Consider the following 21,731-nt stretch of genomic DNA (forward strand, 5'->3'; position numbering starts at 1 on the left):
GTCGGACCAGCAGGCTCTGTGATCAGTGTGCATGCTACTTTAGTAAATCAAACACCTGTGTTACACAGGTTGAAAGTGCACAATATGTTAGGTTTGTTTAGCATTGTAATTTATGTTTACTTCTGGCACCGAATGAGCAGTAGCCTCTTAGAGGCTGTATACAGGAATTTTCCGATGTGGTACTAATCAAGGAATGAAAATCAAACAATGCTAAAAAGCTACTGCAACTATGATTCAAAGTTAGCTTTTTCTGGTAAAGTATTCATATTAAGAATGTTCCGTTAAAGTTTTGGGGTGGGTGGGTGTGTGGGGGGGTATTCTTTCATTCTTCATTTCATTTAACATGGATGTGGATGTGATCATTCGGAACATGGATGGACGGACGGACTGACGATTGGATGGTACTTGGTTCTGAAGTTACATTATATTTGTGTGAACTACAGAGGTGTTTGTATCCCTGCAATGAACAAGTGGATGAGTGTAAAGTTGTTTCCGCACGACAGCCTCGCGGTCGTGACAGCTTCCCCAGCAACGGGAGGGAGTGAATGTTCGCTAACTAGCTCCCTTGTTGCCGCAACAGTTGGCATAGCAATCTATAAAGCATGGACAGCTCTGCTTTGGGACTTATCAGACAGATACAGAAGAATCGGACAGCTTGGGTGATGGACCTGTTGCGTAAATTATCACAAGGCATGAAGAGACAGCAGGGCATCTGTTACAACACATGCATACATATACATGTATTCCTCGCCTCCTGAACCATTACATAACATATCTTCCAACTTCCTTGGGGTGCAGACCTGCAACTTAAAAAAATTTTGGCCAGTCAGGCATGTGATTTTAGAAAGAAACAAAGAACAATTTGACTCAATTGGTAAAATACAGCAGTGCCAACCCATTCCAATTCAGTCAAAGAACCACACGTCCAATTAATTATAGTAATGATGCATATTCTGCTGCATGGCATTGCCTCGAAACATTGAATGGGTGTCAACCGCATTGGCCTAAATGCAAGCAACTCAGTGCATCGGCATGGTAGCCTCTTTATGTTGTGATGTATAAAACAGAAATACAAAATTTCTTTTAGATTGGGAATTTTGCATTTGCATGCAATTTCTAAGGAAACAATCTACCATTTACAGAGCATCCAGAAAACCTTTGGAGGGGTGATGATAAATCACGCATATACACTTAGCATCTGTCTGTCACCACCCACCTACAGACAAACTGCAGTGCTGTTACCGTTTTCTCATTCCCTTTATTTCTTCCCGTTCTCCTTTTCTCAGCTTCCTAAAGCCGAGTGCAAGGAGTCATTTGCTAATTGGTTTTTTAGAGGAAACATATTCGCTTGCCTCACTCTCCGCAATACCCCAGGGCTCTCTTCCTCTTAGATGATTCCCCCGTCTCTGGCTCCTGCCAACTCAGCCAAGCATTCACCCAAGCTTGTTATTCTTCTGCTCTCTGTAAATCTGTGAGGCTGCAGGGGCTTCAAAAACACTTCCCCCAGACTTGGAATCCATTAAGCGTTGGGAGGGACTTACACCTTATCTAACTGAGATTGTAAATTATACAAGTTTGTGCAACTTTTGCACCACAAATGAAAATTTGAAAAAGGCCACATTCACATCGGGAACCCTGAATAAAATGTCAAAGGAGGGAAGGCAGAGTGCATGAGAGGATAAAAGCTACCACATCCATATAGTATATACAATATGTTGTACCATTGGTTCCAACCTGGTTTCTACACAAAGAAATGACAGACAAAGCATAATGAGGACATGACTTCTCTTTGACAATGCCTACCAATAATAGAAGTGACAGTACAGTACACCCTCAGAACAAGCACACAATCTAAGATGGTTTTTAATTACATTTTAAACTTAATTAAAATGGCATGTATAGTGCATATAAAAGTCTACACGCCCATGTTCAAATGCCAGTGTTTTGTGATTTAAAAAATGCCTTAATATCATTTCAGATTATTTTTCTCCACTATTTGTCTGACCTATGCCCATTATGGTATATGAAAGAATTAAAAAGTTAGTTGTTTCAAGAGGGAAAGCAGAAATAAATGCCCAAGAAATTGTGGTTGCATTTATCTGCTGTTTAATAATTATAAGTATGTTCGATAAATCAATCAATCAAAGGAGCTTTAATTTATTACATTAAAAGGATTGGAACATGTTTTCTTGTAACTTCGAATAGAGTGGATATACAAAGTTTATACACACCAGATCAAATATTTCGGTGATTTAAAAAAAATGGGATCTAGATGACTCATTTAAAAAACCTCTGCACCAAAATCATGTTAAATGGAAGATGAATAAATGAATGAATGTGAGTTAACAAGTCTGCGACCATTTAACGCTAAATGCAGTTTTAATGTACATACTATTAAGGTTTTTCTGACTTCCCCCCATATGTAGATATTACACAACATTACACTCTTACGGTTACTCAATTTGGATGGTATGATGACTTAATTGACTTTTGTAAACCCGCTCTGTGGTATGGATACTGCTGGGGCCTGAATTTCCCTGAAGGAGTATTCCCAAGGGATTAATAAAGTTGAGTCTAAGTCTAAGTCTAAGTCTAAGTCATGCGGTTAAGTTTTAAAACTTGTGTTATGAAGTGAGGCACCATGGTGAACAAGTGATTAGCACATCAGTTAAGTTGTTTTGTGTTTGCTTCCCGGATACTCCAGCTTCCTCCCGCAGTCCAAAAACATGCATGTGAAACATTTATAAGACAGACATACTTTATTGATACTGGCTTTCTCGTGTCTTTCATTGCATATTTGGTGTTGGAGTAAAGTACCCGCCAATTAGACTGTTCATTTTTTCTCCAATATTTTCTTTTGCTTAACATTTTGCTCAATTGCTTTGCTTTACACTCTGCAGTTGTTAACTCTAGCCACGAGCAACTACTAAAACAACTGGACATGTAATGTAAATATTTAATGCTCTGATTTAAATGTCTAAAACTATATGCAAAGTCATGTAAACACTTGTAGGAGTTTAAATGCCTACAGTTTTTTTTTTTCCCCATAGGATTTCACACATTTTAACATTTAATGGTCGTTCATAGTAAATGTTGCAAAATTTTACCATGAACATAGATGCTCAGTAGTTTGGTCGAGGTAGTATCAATACAGCCCGACACATTGTTGGATAATAAGATTAGCATTTAAATTTGCAACCGTATTTGCAAGCTTAAATATGCTTATTTCTCAAATTAAGTAGGACACGAATACTGTATGCGCTGACAAAGCTAATCACTTTGCAAACATGGTGGCTCCAATGTTTTACACGCGCTGACAAACAATTCAGTGTGAGTTTGAGACAAAGACAGCTGTGCATTTATTTTCTTGCATTCACTGAGGAATCATTTAATTGCTTCAGTATGCCAGGATAAGAAATTTGTTTCTCAAGCCTATGGGACTAGAAGGTAGGTCTGATATTTATGCTTTCAGGTACAAATATCAACTAGGAAAAAAAATAAACAGCAAAAAAAACCTGTTCACAAAAAATTCTTAAAGCCACTCACTATTATCAGTGTGAATAAAACATTGATAGCTGTGCTCTCCCTGAGCTGGCATGTGCAAGGGTCACCAATTCATCTATTTTCTATAGCACTTGTCCTTGTTAGGGTATCTGGTAACTATGGAGCCTATCACAGCAGACTTTAGATAAGAGGTTAGGTACTGTATTGAAGCTATTGTTCGGTCAAACCAGGGTTAATTTCCCACGCGAGTCCAGCCCTTTTATGCAGGTGTGACAAAGGAACCTTGGTGAGCATACAAACAACTGAACCAGGGACCACCTTTTGAAGTGGTCTCGCTGTGCTTCCAAACAGACTTGGTACGCTTCGCTACAAACCACTGCTGATCTGCACCAAATGCAGGATATAAGCAACTTTTTTTGCTTTACATTACATTTACCATTGTGGGAAATATTATCTTGTAGTGAATGCTGATTGTTCATCTTAGGTTGGTAGGTAGGTCGGTAGGTAGGTCGGTAGGTAGGTAGGTAGGTAGGTAGGTAGGTAGGTAGGTAGGTAGGTAGGTAGGTAGGTAGGTAGGTAGGTAGGTAGGTAGGTAGGTAGGTAGGTAGGTAGGTAGGTAGGTAGGTAGGTAGGTAGGTAGGTAGGTAGGTAGGTAGGTAAGTAGGTAGGTAGGTAGAGAGAGAGAGAGAGAGAGAGAGAGAGAGAGAGAGAGAGAGAGAGATTCGCAATGTATTTCAGTTATTTAACTAAATACATTTTCAGTGAACTCCAAACAAGATATAACAATTATTTTCTCAACTGTGATGTATAAATATGTGTCAAAGAATGTAGAGTAAAATATTAATGTTAATTTGAACTACCTCATATTGCAAAAAAAAAAAAGAGGAGGTGATTTTGTTTTTCATAGCAGGTAAACTGTTTTAAGATCCATCCTTCCATTTTCCATCCTGCTTGTCTCCACGGGTGCCACGAGACCGATTGAGCCTATCCCAGCAGTCATCAGGTAGTAGGCGGGGGACGCCCTGATTGGTCGTCAGCCAATCGCAAGGCACACAGAGACAAACAACCATTCACATTCACACCTAAAAGCAATTTGGAGAACTCAATTGGCCTACCATGCGTGTTATGGGCATTGGCCTTCTAACCAGTGCTCCACCGTGCCACCCTTTGTTTCCTCTTTTCGTGAAACGTATTTCCTGATTTTGTGGATTATAAAAGTGTATGATCTTAAAATCTGTATGACAACATAATAATAGACTGTTATATTATAGTAAAATCCTGAACAGGAGTGTATGTGTAACACTTTGTTCCTACGCATACACCTCCCACCAGCTATTACTGTAACTCCGCATGTTGTGAAGTGGAAAGTGAGATTTGCTTCATTTAGCATGAACAAATTGGGAGTAGCCTATTTTGCTAGTTTAATGAGCTCTCCAGTATGAGTGAGAGTGATTCAAGTGTGAGTATTTGCAATGCAATGTTAGACAAAAAAAAGTCATGAGGAAATTCACAAACTTTCATATTCTTAAATAAAAGCACCATAAGGCGCTTCGGGTTAAAAGGCGCGGACTCAATTGCAGGGGCTATTCTGGACTTAATCCACACATAGGGTGCATCGCATTATAGGGCGCATGCATGCCATGACTTACGGTAAGCAAAAAAACAAACATCACGGGAGCAAAACAGTGAGTTCAGTTGTAGTTTGGTGTCATGTTGTTCGGCGGCAATGATCCCGACTTTTCGGAAAGCTTGAATGGTGCCTTGTAAGCATGTCTCTTCTTCTATATCATTTTAGAGGGCCCAAATGCTGTTTCCTTTGCACAAACCAATAGTATTCATTTACCATCTGGGACAGAGGTACATACTCTACATATATTACATACAGTTCTCTGATTGGTTTACCGCCCCGGTCTACGTAAAATGTAATGTCCTCTGATTGATTCATCGGGTCTACATAATCCATCCATTCATTTTCTGTACCGCTTGTCCCTACGGGGGTCGCGGGCGTGCTGGAGCCTATCCCAGCAGTCATCGGGCAGTAGGCAGGGGACACCCCGAACTGGTTGCCAGCCAATCGCAGTGCACACAGAGACAAACAACCATTCACACTCACACCGACGGGCAATTTAGAGCACTCAATCAGTCTACCATGCATGTTCAAACATTTCTTACAGGAACTCTTACAAAGAACCCTTGAAAAAAGATTTTCAGAAAAGGGGTTTTCAGAAGCAAATGGTTCGAGGTAGAACTTCTGCTCTTAGCAAGAAACCCTTTCGGAACCCTTACTTCTAAGAATGTAACATTGAAGGTAATGGGGCTTGGCCTAAGTTTAAATACGTCAAACTATCTCTCGATCTGTGGATCTGTTTCTGTCGACCTATCACTGACTGAGTGCTTTAAAGGGTGGCGATTAATGCTTCCTATTAATTACATTCACATTTTTACACTTCTTCTTGCTTGTGCATTGTTTTAGGCAAGAGCAAGTAATTGATTTCCCCATTTCTTTGTGGATGGTCTGTCACTGATTCTCTTGTCTGCCTGGCTGCTCTATTGACTGTTTACTGAAAACCAAAGTCTGGCACAAGGGAATGCATTCATAGTCTGACTCTTGTCTTCTAGTTTCTCTTCCTGTTAGCTTGTAACGCGTGAATTGGTTTTGTGTCCCAGTACATTTGTCCATAGGAGGTTCAACATACAATGTACTAAATGATGTGGCAGAGGGGCTAACGAGAGGAGACAGAAGATGGAAGAACAAAAGAATAACCTGAAGACGAGAATGTCAAATAGTTTTTCATTCGCTGGCTGAAGATAAAAGAGAGCTGACAAGAGTTTTCTGTCGATTGTGTGCTCGCGAGGTTTCCACTTAACACAAATGTCAAGGGATTGCAAGTTTTGTGAGGGTTATTTGTTCAAGTGCGCTCTAATTACCACTCGTGCCATCTGAGGCAAAAATTCGTATTTGTTGTCTGAATTTAGACCATCTATGCAACCAGTAAAAGTGGTTGGATCCCCAGCCCTTCATGAATAGATTGAGCAGTCAACAGAACCACAAGTTCTTTACACAGCGTGACCCAGTGTGCCTATGCTGCACCGTAAATACCCTTCTTCACATCAAACAAGAGGGGAATCATTTCCACTTACATCCTCTGACGCACCAATGAAGAGCCAGGGTGGAGTGCCTCATAGCAGCATCATTATTTCACATTGTCTCTGAAAGAAATGAAGAAAATAATTATCGCGGATCAGCAGTATAGGGATATATTTACAGATGGGATGACACAAGAGAGTTCTTCTCTGAAGGTGTGCGCTAAAGAGAAAAACCCTGACAAAGAAAATAATGTCCTTATTTGGTTTTCAATAAGCAGGTTTTAGTAATGGCAGGGCAAGCCAGAGCACTTGAAAAATCACACACAATCAATCACGTGGAGAATTTTTAAGATTTCCACAGAAATATCTGACCCAAGATTCCAACCCAGATTGGATGGATGGATGGATGGATGGATGGATGGATGGATGGATGGATGGATGGATGGATGGATGGATGGATGGATGGATGGATGGATGGATGGATGGATGGATGGATGGATGGATGGATGGATGGATGGATGGATGGATGGATGGATGGATGGATGGATGGATGGATGGATGGATGGATGGATGGATGGACGGACTGATGAACAGATGGATGGATGATTGGTCGGAGGGACAGATGAACATGAAACTTGCCTTCGTAGCTATAAGAACATTGATAAGTTCTCTCTCAAGTCCTCCAGTCATTTTTTTATCTGTTGTTACAACTTTCATTGTTGTATGAATTCAGAAACCCATGAACGACAGTACGAATTTGAGTATATATCCCTTCTCTTGCATCAGACTCACATTGCACTCAATAGGGGTAGTCGGGCATCCAAGAGAATCAGCAACAGACCAACTATGAAGAAATGAGGAAATCAATTACCTATCGTTGCCGTGAAACAATGACGGAGGAAGACGAAGTGTAAAATTCCTCAATGCAATTAGCAAGAGGCATATAGTCAATAGGCTGCCTGGGTTTTTTTCATGTTTGTTCGTAATTGAGCTTATCTATCCATCAATGCATACGTTAATTTACCCACACCTCTGACATTCACAATCCAGTGAACTGGTAACATTTCTCACCCATTAGAATGGCACGCTATGCAAACACTGCTCACATGCATGCACAGGAAGAGCAATGAGCAAGGGAAGCTGAGGCCAGTCGACCAAGGTTTTCCACTACACGGATCTCCTCTCACCACATGTCGCACTAAGTTGTAGTTAACACTGCTGTGATTCGAGGTGCTCCTACACTCTATTGTTGCTGTGGCACTTCAAGATAAAGCAAGGTAGAGAACAAATGAAGGGGAACAAAAGAGGGAACAAAAATAATAATCATAAAAAAAGAAGGCAGGGTACAGAAGGGGATTGTGCGTGTGTGTGTGTACGACTTAGTAGTTATGCAATCAAGTGTGCGCGCATGCACATGCACGTGTCAATCATGTGTGTTTGAGGTAATGGTCGAATGAACCGAGCAGTTTTGCTGCCCGGCTGATTCACCTTTTCTCCTCCAGGTTTTCACCTGGTCACCAGAGCAGTGCGTTGATACGACCTGACACCTGTCCGCTCGGATGGCTGGGAACAAGTCTCACACATGTACGTATAGATGTGTACACACACACACACATTCCTGCTTTGCCACACACATGCGTACGTAGAACAATGCGCAAATGGTGCTAACAAAGGATGAGAGGTACACACGTGAGGACTTACAGTACACGTACAATCCATCGCCACCTTTCCCCTGACTCCTCTGCCGCTGTCCAACATGCACTAAACCCCAACAACATGTAGAACCTCGAAAGCCGACAAAACCCTGGGGTGTTAAGCAGAGCGGTCTTGCGGAGTTGTCTGTAAATATTTCACAGTTTATCTCGCGCTGTCTTTTCGTGAGACAACAAGGCACAGTGATTCACAGGCCAATGCATGCAACACCACTCTTCACACGATCAAAAACTGCACTGCTCTTTTGGATGCCAACTTTTATTTAAAAGAATCATAAATATTCAAGCTTGTGTTCTTCTGTTTGTGCAAAAATATAACAAGCTCATTGTCTTTCACCTGAAATAAACCCAGAAGTACAAAAAACCTTTAATGTGGGCATAGTTGTTGGACCAGGAGCCAGTCACGCAGGGAGATGGGCTAATAAAAAAAGATAACACAAGCGCAACTACATAACATAAGATTGTAGTATTAGGATGAGAGAGGACAATAGCACAGCAAGTTCAGTCTCCTCTGGGTAATGAGTCATTGGTGCTAACTTTAAATAGACTGCTGGCATAAGACAGCTTGGAATGTAGGCCATGTCAATAGACGACTTCACTGATGGCAGCTCAGAGAGATGTTATCTTTTGCTGAAATAAATATACGTATTTTAAAAAGAAAAAAAGAAAGTCTAATTGAAAGAGGCTGAAACATTTTTGTACGTGTACAAAAGGACACCAAGGACACAATTGAAGTCACTCCACATAGAAATGTGCTGAAGGCCAGGCTGCAGTGTACAGACATAACTAAGACAAGTATCTATGTTACAGAAAACATTTTAGCTGCTATATAGGCTATTCGGAGAAACCTGAATCGAAGATAGTTCAATGTAATTGTGTGAATAAAATTAGATGCTTTCATAGTCACACATTTACTCAGTTGTGACTCAAATGTAATGATTCAGAGATGTGGCAGTTTCAAAAGCTGCAAGTACACTTGATAATGTGCGATCTGGATGCTGTTCGCCTGCATGCCGCCAGTAGCAAAGAACAACTCTGACAGGGTGATGGCTCCCAAACTAGCCAGCCAGCAGTGCAGTTGACGGTGGACTCTGCGAGGGAAGCCCCAAAGACAATTCAGATGATAATGTGGTTAATGAGCAGATACAAATAAACCAAGAATGGATCCGGGGCGAAAATGTCACATGTTCTGCCCCCTTAAATGACTACACAGTGTTTTCCATCTGGTTTTGTCTACTCCACATGCGGTTTTTGCTTCAGCATGCCCACATGGCTCCCACAGATATAATAGCTGGAGTGCTATTGTGTTCCATGGCAACTGTTCTAATGATGCTCAGCACACATTGTTAGGTTGTCAAAGTAAGTTCCTTCCAGTTTGGGAAAGTGCAGGGAATGTGGAGGCACTCAGCAATAAAATGATGGATTTATGTGGATGAAAGCAGAAGAAAATGACAATTTGGTCACAGAAAAATAACCCATCAAACCTGCAGTCGTAGCAGACCCCCAAGCAATTCTCAGAGGCTCAAACCACTCTGGTACCAAAGTTGAACCGACCATCTGGAGTTGCAGACTTCCTGCTCACCAAGCTGTGTTGGATACATTAGTACCTGTGTGTCGGTGATTCTATTTTTGTTCTCCATCTGCCGGCCAATAAGTAAAATTTCTGTTTCTGCTTTTGAAACCGTCTGAACCTTTGACACACACTTCTGGCACCATGTACGTTCACTGATCCTGCTCATTGAATGTCCCAACATATAAGACGTGAAAGATTGCTGTGGCAGCTGCCAAGGCTAATCTGAGGCGATGTGGAGGGGGCTAGTGCATATGAATGACAACATCTAAAAGTATATGTTCCTCTTGCTCTAATTCCACAGACATGGCTCAGTTCTTAGTTTGGGGGCATGGCAGGGTAAGGGGGTTCTGTCTCAATAAATATACATTAGATTATTCTGCCCACGGGTTTATGTCTGCATCCAATCTGGAGTTCGGAATTCTTTCAGAGTTAATTGAATTCCACTCTGATGCCAGAATTCTAGGGACCCGCATTCTCTTTGCTCTACTGTGCTGGCTTCTGTGACGGTCACACTAAGGCACTAGGGAGGAAGTAAAGAATAGGTGTCCTGCCAGACTATGATAGTGAGCAGATAAGACAGGTTCAGCCTGCCGTCGCTCTCCTGACAGCCAACCTGGGTGAGGCCGGCAGCCATGGGAACAGTAATGGGCTAAGGAGTGTGAGTGCGTGCTGATCTTGGACTGAGTGTGTATTTCTGCAGTAGATGTATGGCACATGCACATGAATGAGGAAACGCTCAACGTTAAGGAGATCTGAATGGTCATGCTATCCAAGCATTATATCTCTTTTCAGCCTTTTGGCTGTTGGTGTCAGTTCCATTCCTTTTGGCTTTGGCTTGGTTGATTTTGAGGAGGGAGCCAAGATACAATAAAGAAAAGCGAGGTGGTTATATTTGCATTTGCAAAAGGTCAAACGAGGTGGTGTACTGAATGATCACCTGTCACCAATCACAGGATTGACACATGGCAGATTTCTATTTTGAATCACACTTGCAAGCACACTTTGACTACAAATGGTTTTGAACTGCAACTGTGGTTCACTTTGCACTCAGTAATAGTGTGACTGGGGTGTGAATCCTTGCCTATCTCTGTATGCCCTGTGATCGCAAGCAGTTCAGGACATAGCCTGACTTCACCAAAAGTCACCTGAAATAGGCTTCAAACCTAAAAAGGATGAGCAGTCTAGAAAAAGGGAACGGTAGATCAGAGAAAAATAAAAGGCTACAATATATTTATGGGAACTCGGAGTAAGGCATGGTGGGGGACTGGTTAGCACGTCCGCCTCACAGAGCAGAGGTATTCATTTCGATTTCAGCTCTGGCCTCCCTGTGTGGAGTCTCCTCCCCGTGCCTGGGTTTTCTCCGCATACATGGGTTTCCTACCACATCCCTGCACGGTAGGCCGATTGACCACACCAAATTGCCGTGTCATAGGTGAGTGTGGTTGCGTATGATTGTCTATGTGCCCTGCGATTGGCTGGCAGTTCAGGGTGTCCCCCGCCTCCTGCCTGAAGATGGCTGGGATACCCTCATGAAGAAAATGGTTGGATGGACAGATGGATGGACGGATGGAAACAATGATGACAGGGTCATACTCTTCATCTTGAAAAGAATACACGTTTTTGTTACAGCTATAGTTATAGCTATAGAGCAGCTTCGTCTTAACTAAACTCAGCTAGGGATGTCTGTTTTTAGGGGAGGTCAAAAATTGAAGCCTCCACTTCAAACATTTTCACACCTACTTCTTATAAAATGCTTTCTGGCATGAGGGGATGTAGCACCGCTGAGGTGTTCAGCATGCACGAGTGGGAGAGAGATTACAAGCTTGACATCACCACGCGAATTAACATTAATAACAATCCAAATGAGAGGAGTGAACAAATGCCCACATGTGCACCTGGCCTCGTAAACAGATGGGCTCACTGCAGGCCAGTTCCTGAGGAGAGGATGCTCCACAGTCACATACACAGAAAACTACATTCATCCTTTCTGGCCCAGGTGTCATCCAAGGTGATGGCAATGCCCAAAAGATGACGGAGTGCAAAGATGCCCAGTGGCCAGCTGCTGGGTGGACCTCACCTTATCTGTCATCATGGCTAAAATACAAATCCAGTACTGCTGCTTTTCCTTTTGAGGGGCCAGTTCAACCTTATGCCAAAGGAGGATTTTAATCCCTTTTAGGAGTGAGAGTTTAGACTTTTTTGCTGTATTTTTAGACAGAATGATGAAAGGACACAAAGTACTTCCCAGATATGAGCAGGAGAGGGGAATTTCATGCAAATGAGTTGAGACCCCAATGACATTTTCAGTTTACAATTTTTGTAGTGCACAGAGATATGGCAAGTGTGCATGACCTGATTGAGGAAATGATGAGGTAAAATGCTGCAGAACCACCAAATGCAATGTGCTAAACATGTTGCTTGCAGTTTCTTCAGGGGAAAAGGGTCAAGCAAATGGCGTATTTAACAGCTGTCATTTGCTGTGACATTTTTGCCAGAGAAATTCTGCAGAACCCCTGCCCTCTCTGTGGTCACCTTTAAGCACCTTTTCTGCAGTTATAATGGATTTTATACAACAGGAATAGAATTCCCCACTCTGAAAGTTCCCCGCTGTTATGCTGTGATGGTGACCTTTTTAAAAGTGTTACAGATATTGAGAAAATATGTGTGTGAGATTGCATGCATTAAGATCACCTTATTCAAGTATCATACCTAAAAGTAAACCAAAGGGTAACCATACCAAGTAGTTTTGATATCCTTTCATGCCTTTTGATTAGGAAGACAGAATGGACTTGTATTGAACCAGATTTTACTGCCTGGTGAAACTCAGCCTTAAAGATCTCACTGTACTGTCATGTGCTAATTTAAGAAGAGAAAGAAATGACCAGATGCATGCTGAGCGGCCGCATAATTCCCTTTCTTTATTAAAAATCATATCTACTCACACAGCTGAGATAATGAAGCCGCACCTCCGTCGTTTACTGGGTATGTGTGTGATGTATTTTAAGGGTTATGTGAAAAATGTGCATTCAGGCGAGCCACGACCTTAAATGATCTGCGAGGAAGAGCGTTTGGATCAACAGAGGGAATTTCGGGTTGGGTTGTCGGCGCTGTTGCAAGCGTGACAGTGCTGCAGGATCAGAATCACTCACGCTGTCTGACTGGTGTGCTCTGTGTTAATTAGCTCCCTCTGCTCCTCTGTCGCTCCACTCTGAGGTTGAGCAAGCAAGGTCTGTAAATCTGAAAACAAATGTCAGCCTTCTCTGGTCTCCCCCCTTGCTTCGCACTCATCCTCTAGCTTTTCTTCACCCGCATTTGATTGCTCCAAATGTCCCACCCTGTCTCGACATGTTAGATTACACTGTGCCGAGAGACTCCATTTTGACATGCTCTCATTTCCCCATTCCTTCGATGTAGGTGATGTTATATCGTGGGGATATATCTATATGAGATAGGAGCATAAAAAGACTGTATTCTGTCACTCGCTTGCTCTCTTTCTCATGCTACCCTTCCATCAGCAAAACAGAGAATCAAATTGCAAAGCAATAACAGGCTCAGTGTTATTAAAAAAAATCTCAGAAACTCAAAACTAAAAAGCACAGACGTTTGACAGCATGACCACGTTTAGTGCAATACACTGTGTACGAATACAAATGCAATTTAATGAGTAGATCAACAACAGTGACACACACTTGGCTTGATTGAGACATCACTAAGATTTTGGACCAACTGTTTTTGAACAAAAAGTAACATGGGGTTGATGTCTGTGTGTTCCTGACCCAGGCCGTTGTCAAACACAGCAAAAACAAAAACTAAATCAAACCAGCGTGTACATCGGGTTTGACCTAGTTGAAGAATTCAAGGAAGGTAATGACTGACTTGCTGAGGTCAGACAGATAAGGAGACTGCAGGCTATGTCTTTGTTTTGGGGGTTTGGCAGTGAGTGCCCAGGGGAGGGGGAGGGGCTTAACAGCTTCAATGAGGACAGGTAAATGTTGACACCTACTGGTAAATCACAGTACTGTGCAGTGGCATAAGAGTGAAACTGGCTACCTACCTCATGCTACAAATTGAGTTGACAATCTCTGCACAAACCCACATACACTCCATGTGTGTCAAGAATCCATTCGTTTGATGACCCCTGACCCCAACCCTTGAATGCTTTCCATGGAGTGCCCAATGCATTAATATCTCACCCAGCAATATCACAATTGTATTCAGCAGTTTCTTATTTGCATACTGCTAATTAATTGTTCTTAGATTCAGGTTTTTTAAAGCAAAACTGTGATAGGGGCTGTATTTGTATTTATGTATCAAAATGCACAATGCCGTGAATATGTATTTGCCCTCTTCACAATTTTCTTACATTCATACATTTCATACTTTCGTTTGCCCACTTTAAAATGTCACAACGAACAGTTTCTCAAATTAATACACATTATTTTATGGATGTAGTTTGTTTACATTACCATATAGCGAATTGGCAGGCACTCAATGCTGTAAGTTTTTTCTCCTCTCATTAGAGGAGATTTGTTGTGAAAGATAGAAAAGTGTGCAGTGTCCGCGTTCGGCTGATTTGAACAATTGCCTAGAAGTTGTGTGACAATTGATTATATATTCTATGCTTATTTTACATTGGTGTTCAAGGAATATTAAGCTAAAAGAAGTACTGGTCTATGATGTTCTTTACTCTATGAACCTGCTCGAACATCTGAATTATTTTACATAATCGAACATTTTTGAAAATGTAATGCAGTATTTACTTTTCCTAGTAACTAGTTACATTTATGAGGGAGTAACACAAATACTAATTCAATTACTTTTTGGGAAACTGTAACTAATTACATTTTGGAAGTAATTTGCCCAACACTGTCCGTCAGTGCTGGACTTACGGACCATCCCATCAATCTGACTGACCATTACGTATATCAGTTTGACGGAATGCCCGCATCTGCTAGTACAATAGACAGAACACGTTCCCACAACAATTATGTACAAACTATGAAAGCACATGTTTACACTGGACACACCATTTTCATGAAAAATACTCAGAGATTACAAGTAAGTCATTTTGGTTCTGGTTGCCAGGCAACATTAGTGCAAAGCTGCTGCTTCCATTTTCTTTCAGGCACTGTGGTGATTTGTCTTGTGTTGTTTATGCACATTAGTCTGAGAGGAAATAGGGGGAGGAAACATGAAAAAGGGTGTGTATGAATGGGTTTGGGGCACAAAGGTAAAGCCAAAACCAGCACATATGTCCTGCTCCCATGATTAATTATATTCAATGTACTTTGTTCTTCCCTCATGTATTCTTTGTTATAATCGTAGAGGATATATTTGTCATTGAAGCGCTCTCTCTCGCTAAGCAACACACACATGCACAGACATAATCCTTAATGGTTATACATCGCTGTTTACAGTAAATGTTATATAATACAGATGGAAGAGGGTAATGTAGGCACTGACCCAGACTGTGTATGGTGCAATTTATGTTAAGAGCCACCATTCTTTGGTCAAGTAGTGCTAAAGTGCTAATGCAAAGCTGTCTGTGTGCGTGTGTGCGTGCGTGAGCGTGTGTGTGTGTGTGTGTGTGTGTGTGTGTGTGTGTGTGTGTGTGTGTGTGTGTGTGCGTGCGTGTGTGTGTGTGTGTGTGTGTGTGTGTGGGCATGCCGGGAAGGGTAGCTCAGACAGGCACACTCCATCATTCCCCAGATTCATCCGTCACTAAGGGACAGGCCACAAACGCACATGTACAGATGCCCGTCCAAAGGTTAACAAGCACACATCGATGTGTGTGTTTAGCGCTAAGTGGCGATGGCGTGTGATGTATGTGTTGTTGTCTGCAACGGCCACTGTCACATTTTCTTCCTGCTTGAAGTAGGAAATGAATGTTCTTCTTTGGTTTTCATCTGGTGCACATGGGGAATAGAATGGCCTTCTGATTTGAAATAACTAAAGGAAAAAAAATAATGGCATCACTGTGCAGTAACACTTCGACGGGACTGAAGCAACAGTTAATGCAGTTACAGAATATGTTGCCGAATGTGGCTTTCACATTCTTTCAAGGACATTTTCTCCATGAGCAATCACATGCAGGCAAATGCACGATTTGGTCCTGTGTTGTGTGAGTCACGATGCAGTTGGGAGGGCGAATGGCCCTTTACTGGTGAAATCAAGTACAGTATGGATTTCTAACTATCCATCCATCCATTTTCTGAACTGCTTTTCCTTACAAGGGTCACGGGTATGCTGGAGCCTATCCCAGCAGAGACGGTCAACAATTTGCACTCACACTCACACCTACATGCATGTCTTTGGAATGTGGGAAGAGGTACGAGGAAGGTCAGAATCGGAATCGAACTCACCACTTCTGCACTGTGAGGCGGACATGCTAACCAGTCTGCCCACCATGCCGCACTCCGAATTCCCATAAATATATTGTAGGCTTTTTTTTTTTTTTATTTTACCATGCTGCCTAACTTTTAAGTATTATTTTTTTATTTTGCAGTCATAAGAATTCCCCTTCACAAGAAGGGTTGCACCTTGGATCAAACCAAAAGCTAATAATAATAAACAGCTGTAATGTATGTGAAATGCCCATTCGAATCATTGTAAAAGCACAAAATTGTTTGCATGTATGAGGAAGTCAATTCGATAGTTTGAAGCTAATCTATTATGACAATATTTGTCATTTCATATAAGTGCCATTATTTTAAAAGTGGCCATGCACAGTAAAATCCCTGAAGCATCATCACCACATTTGTTTCAGTCAGTAATATTCAAGCCCATAAAGCCGGCTTCACTATTCTCAGTAAAGCCCACTGACACATGAGCATTTTTGGTCAATTAGATAAAGGTTACAGATAAGCAGAAGATTCGCTGATAGCATAATTATAAGAGAGGAGCGCAAATGTCAAAGACGATGTTCAGTCTTGTTGGTGCCAAAAACGTTTGAACACCTCTGCTTTAAACCAACCATTTAGAGAAGGAGATAAATACAATAACGGATTCATGAAGCATCTTTGATGCTTCATTTTCCCATCACCACCTATAACTTATAAAACTCAATTGATAAAGAATGAGGCTTTTGAGGGATAAGTGAAAAAAAATGAGATAATGTGGTTGAATAAGTGAATACACTCTTGAAATCTTGTGGTTCAATGAACATCTATACATTCAAACTCAAGTTAAATGGGAGTCAGTCCACAAATGCCACTACACACACTTCTGATTAAAGGCAAATAAAGTTCAGCTTTTCTAGTAAGCTTTTCCTAACATTTCGTGTCACATCGAATAGCACAAACTGTCGTCCTCAAAGAGCTTCCATGGCATCTCATTGTTTTAAAGTATCAGCCATAGGAAGGGTAAAAATAATCTACAGTGTAGACAGTGATCATCAAATGATTATAGTATGGGAAAGCAATGACATTGCCAAGAATTGGACATCCCTCTAAAATTAGGACAAAAAAATGAGGCTGCCAAGTGGTTGACATTGAAGAAGCTGCAGAAATTTCTGGTAAGTACTGGCTGTTTTGTACATGTGACAACAATCTCCTGTATTCCTTAGCTATAAAGTAGAGTGGCAAGATCTTATCTTAAAGTAAAACAGCCTCCCTGCATTTTACAAAAACACACGTGAAGTCTACCAAACACAAAAAAGAACTTGTTGCGGTCTGGTGAAACCAAGGTTGAACTTTTTGTTCATAATTTCAAAAGGTATCTTTGAAACATGACACACTGCTCATCACCAAAAGAACACCATGCTTGAAGTGAAGCAAAGTAGTGTCACCGTGGACTTGGTCTATTTATTTATTTATTTATTTATTTATTTATTTATTTATTTATTTGTCGATTGATCAGTCGATTGATCGACTGTCTTATGTTGCAAGTCATATTAATAATGGAAAATGTTTAAAGGCTACCTCTCTATTTCTCATTTTTATATCACGTATCCAATAACTAGCATTTGAATAGGGGAGTGTTGACATTTTTTATTAACTGCACATCTTTTGGACTGTGCCAGAAAGCCAGAGCACCTAGTAGAAAGTCAACACAAGTAGGATATTGAAACCCAAAGCGCAACACAAAAGTTCTTTGCTGTGCTAAGCAATATGCCACTGAGCCGCCCATAAAGGCGCACTCCCCGATGTGTTGTGAGTCTGAGCCTGACTATAAAAAATTTTCAAGTCTTTTTATGTTGTCACTATTAAGTCTGTCTTTGCCTGAAAACAGTCTGCCGGCTTTGAACGTGTTTTGACGGCGTACTTTCAGATCAATGAATTGTAACTGAGGCGTGTGTGGGTAAATATTTGAATTTCATGGTTTTTTAATTAGCCTTCATCTTTGCTCGTTCTTCAACTCACAAAGCGGGTTTGTACTTACTGTTTGACTTTAATGCATGCATTTTTTTTTTTTAAGTCGGCAGTGAGTAAAGATTAGAGGCAACATGCAAATGAAAACGCGATCGTAAAAACTACTGGTGTGCAAGGGAATGTAAAAAGTGAACCCCCGCTATTTGAGCGGGATATGGACCTGGCTGGCCTGCAAATATCAAAAATAATGCGTAACATTGATGTCTATATATGAACTTTTTCATTCATCTTCATAGCCGTACAACTTTGCATGACTGCAGTTTCCTGAGAATTTCTTACAGGGGCAAAAATTCATTGCAAGTCTGTGATTTCCCCTGGCGATGACAATAATAACATCACACATTCCCACAATCAATAAAACAGATCTAACGTTCACATCGGATACTTGATTTCTTCATCTTTCATCATCAAGCAAACCAGCAGCAGCAGCCACCTGGTTAAGGTAAAGCTGAGACTAAGATAAATTCTCTCGTCATAAAGAGATCCATACGATAATAACGTTGAGAACTGGCTACTTGTTGGATTAAATATCCCCCTCACAGGACCTCTTTCTTCATTGTCACGTCGGATGAATTACTCAAGGAGAAAGAGCTCAAATAGTGAAATGAAAATTTTATATTTTGTAGGGTTTGTTCAAAGCTTAGCAGTCCATCTTATTCATTGGCTTCAGAGAATAAGTGGAAGGACAGGGAGACAAAGAGATCATGTGGATGGAATCAGCGGCAGGAGAGTGTGTGGGTGGACTGAAAGGCAGTAAGCAGTGGGCTGAGGAAGCTTATCGCACCTGGATCGGTTCCTCACATGTTTAAGATTAAAGTTCAAATAGAAGTTTGGTTAGGTTAAGGTCAGCAACTGCTCAGTGTTGTTGTCCAAAACCCACTTCAAGTGTGAATGTTTGCTGTCACATCATTCTAAACGAAAAGTGTTATCTTTTGGTGATGGTTGCCTGCTTAATATTAAAAACTGGGAGGCAGAAAGTGAAATGAGCTTAAGTGAAATTGTTAAATTAATGTATTGCAGTAAGTATGGCTGTTCGTTTTGTATCTGTAATTTATGTAAATGTAAGACTGCCAGTCTTGGTGAGGACACTTGAAATTTTTAATCTCAATAGGGGGGTAATTATCAACTGTGCGTTGATGTTCGTCAGCACCATAGTAAATTGCCAATTAAAACACTGAAATGTATATGGAATAATGAAACAACTCCAATACTTTCCGTTTGTTTAATGTAACATTCCGCTCTATAATCAAATTATAAGAATAATGTCTTTTCTTTCTGTTGCCGGTCCTTCCTTTCAGAATGACCTCCCCTTAAATATTAAGCAAGCCCCCCGCTATGTCTATTTATGAAACTCGTTTGAAGACCTATTTTTATTGTTTGGCTTTCAACTGATTTTTTTTTTTACTGTTATTGTTCTGCAAATGTATGTTTGAGTTTACTGTTTTTACTGTCCCATTGCTATTTGTGACGTGCTTTGTTATAGATGTGTCTGTTGCAAAATACTATCTATAAATAAAGTTGTATTAGATTGCGTTGTATTAGGATCCATGTTTTTGCTAAGTTTCTAAAATCAACTAAAGGAGTAGGTAATGTGAAATGAGTGCTTGGTGAAAATATCCTAGAATCTCTCTTAGAACCAATGAATTATTTTTTAAATGTAAACAAATGTGCTGACAAGTACATGCCAGCAAAACTGTTGGTACTGTCATCCCTGTTGCTAATTAAAGACAATCTGAGCCAATTAAATGCATGAAAAAGGTCATGTTTGTTTGTACATAGTCTTGACTAAAGTTATGAAGGACTTCAACACTTCAATTACTGCAGCCCTAGCTTATTTAGCGCCCTTGACGGGATTCAATTGTTTTAACATTGGTTTAATTCATAAGATAACATCACACAACTTAAAATGAAAATGGAACATTTTCTGAATTTGACTGTACCATTAATGCCAAACAAATTATGCAAGTGACTCGCTGTGTGACACCTAATTAGACCAATTGCCTAATTAAACCAAAAATGGGCTATAACTTGGCCTCTTTTCTGCAATTTTCACTATTCTTTTTTCCTTTTTTTTTTTTTTTTAATATTTTCCTCTCCAAGTGCTCAGGATAGTTTTTGTCATTTTTAAAAGTTTAGAAAGTTCTCTGGAGTATGTGTACAACCCGTCCCCAACCTCCATAATATCAATTATTCAGAGAAGAGTATTTGGTAATACAATTTTTTTGTGTTTGGACATTTCTTTAAATTCAGATCTACGTTAACTGTTCCATGTTCAGGATTAGTTTTCAATATGTTCAGCTTCCCCACTTGTAAGAGATTACTGTCATATTATATTGTTAAATTCTACCCAGTCAAAGTCACACAAAACATGGAAGAGGCTCCCCAACCGAGGCACAAGGCATGGGTGTAATGAAATGATGCCATTATTAGGTTGCAATATAATGAAAATCCTTTGCACTAATGGAAATGTTGATGATTAATGGTCTCAGAGGGAGAGCCTGTGTTAGTTTTGCACTGGAATTCAGATGGGATTGCAAAGATTTTTGTGACTTAAATAGTGTCTTGCTGCAGGGGGGTTAGCATAGCAAAGTAAAATCATTCTGTCATTGTGGATCATTTTTATGTGATAATTGATACATGATGTGACATATGTGTTATGTGACGTGCAAGAGTGGAATGTTTTCTCAACAGGTGAAAGAATGCATTGAAATGTATATAGAGTTGGTTTCGACTTGCCTCTGTATCTGTATGTAAAGATGGGAATTGAGTCGAAAATCAAATCACATACTGTAGAAACTTTTGCAGTGTGCATCCCTAGCACAATATGCATTTGGCAGCTTCCTGATATAGTAGCAAAATGCCGACACGATTGTCTTCTACGTTGTTGTGAAAAGAAAATGGTATTTGCAACTCCTTGTTGAGATTAAGTAAAATAGAGGGTTGATGGTATGCTAACATTACATGACACAAAAACAACAAACAGAGAACGTGCCTTATTCAGATAACTATAGCATAAATAACAAGCTAACAAGTTTACCAAACCATCCGCGTCACTCTAAATCATAAATTCAATGAAATATTCACCCTCTGTGTCACTTTTAAACAACGCAAACTTTGGAGGGAAAAGTTGAGACACTTCCTCTTCTACGTCGCTTACGTCAGATTCATCGTCAGTTGCAGTTCCAATTATTCCACTGGCCAAGAGCGCCCTTATGCGGTTTAGTGTGAAAATAACATGTGAAATTATATAATAATGTGGTAATAATTTCACACATAAGTCACTCCTGAGTATAAGTCGCATCCCCGGCCAAACTATGAAAAACACTGTGCCTTATAGTCCGGAAAATACGGTGCAATTATTCAACTTTAAATGTGGTGAATACTGTAAGTCGTGTCAGAGGGAAGCAGAACAAGAGTTGGCCTGTACTTGAACCGGCTGACTATATGCTATGTCAATCACATTGTTTCTAACAACATTACACTTTA

At 40.5% G+C, this 21,731-nt stretch overlaps 1 long non-coding RNA gene across 1 annotated transcript in view; it reads right to left on the bottom strand.

Moving 5' to 3' along the window:
- Positions 1-2,602: 2,602 nt before the first annotated feature.
- LOC125988663 (uncharacterized) overlaps positions 2,603-21,731 on the bottom strand; it is a 35,859-nt gene continuing 16,730 nt past the window's right edge. Inside the window, exon 3 of the long non-coding RNA XR_007488427.2 lies at positions 2,603-6,714. This is a non-coding gene — a long non-coding RNA (uncharacterized lncRNA). The remainder of the gene's footprint in view (positions 6,715-21,731) is intronic.

The sequence above is a fragment of the Syngnathus scovelli genome, chromosome 2 (genome assembly GCF_024217435.2).
Source record: "Syngnathus scovelli strain Florida chromosome 2, RoL_Ssco_1.2, whole genome shotgun sequence".
Taxonomy (NCBI): domain Eukaryota; kingdom Metazoa; phylum Chordata; class Actinopteri; order Syngnathiformes; family Syngnathidae; genus Syngnathus; species Syngnathus scovelli.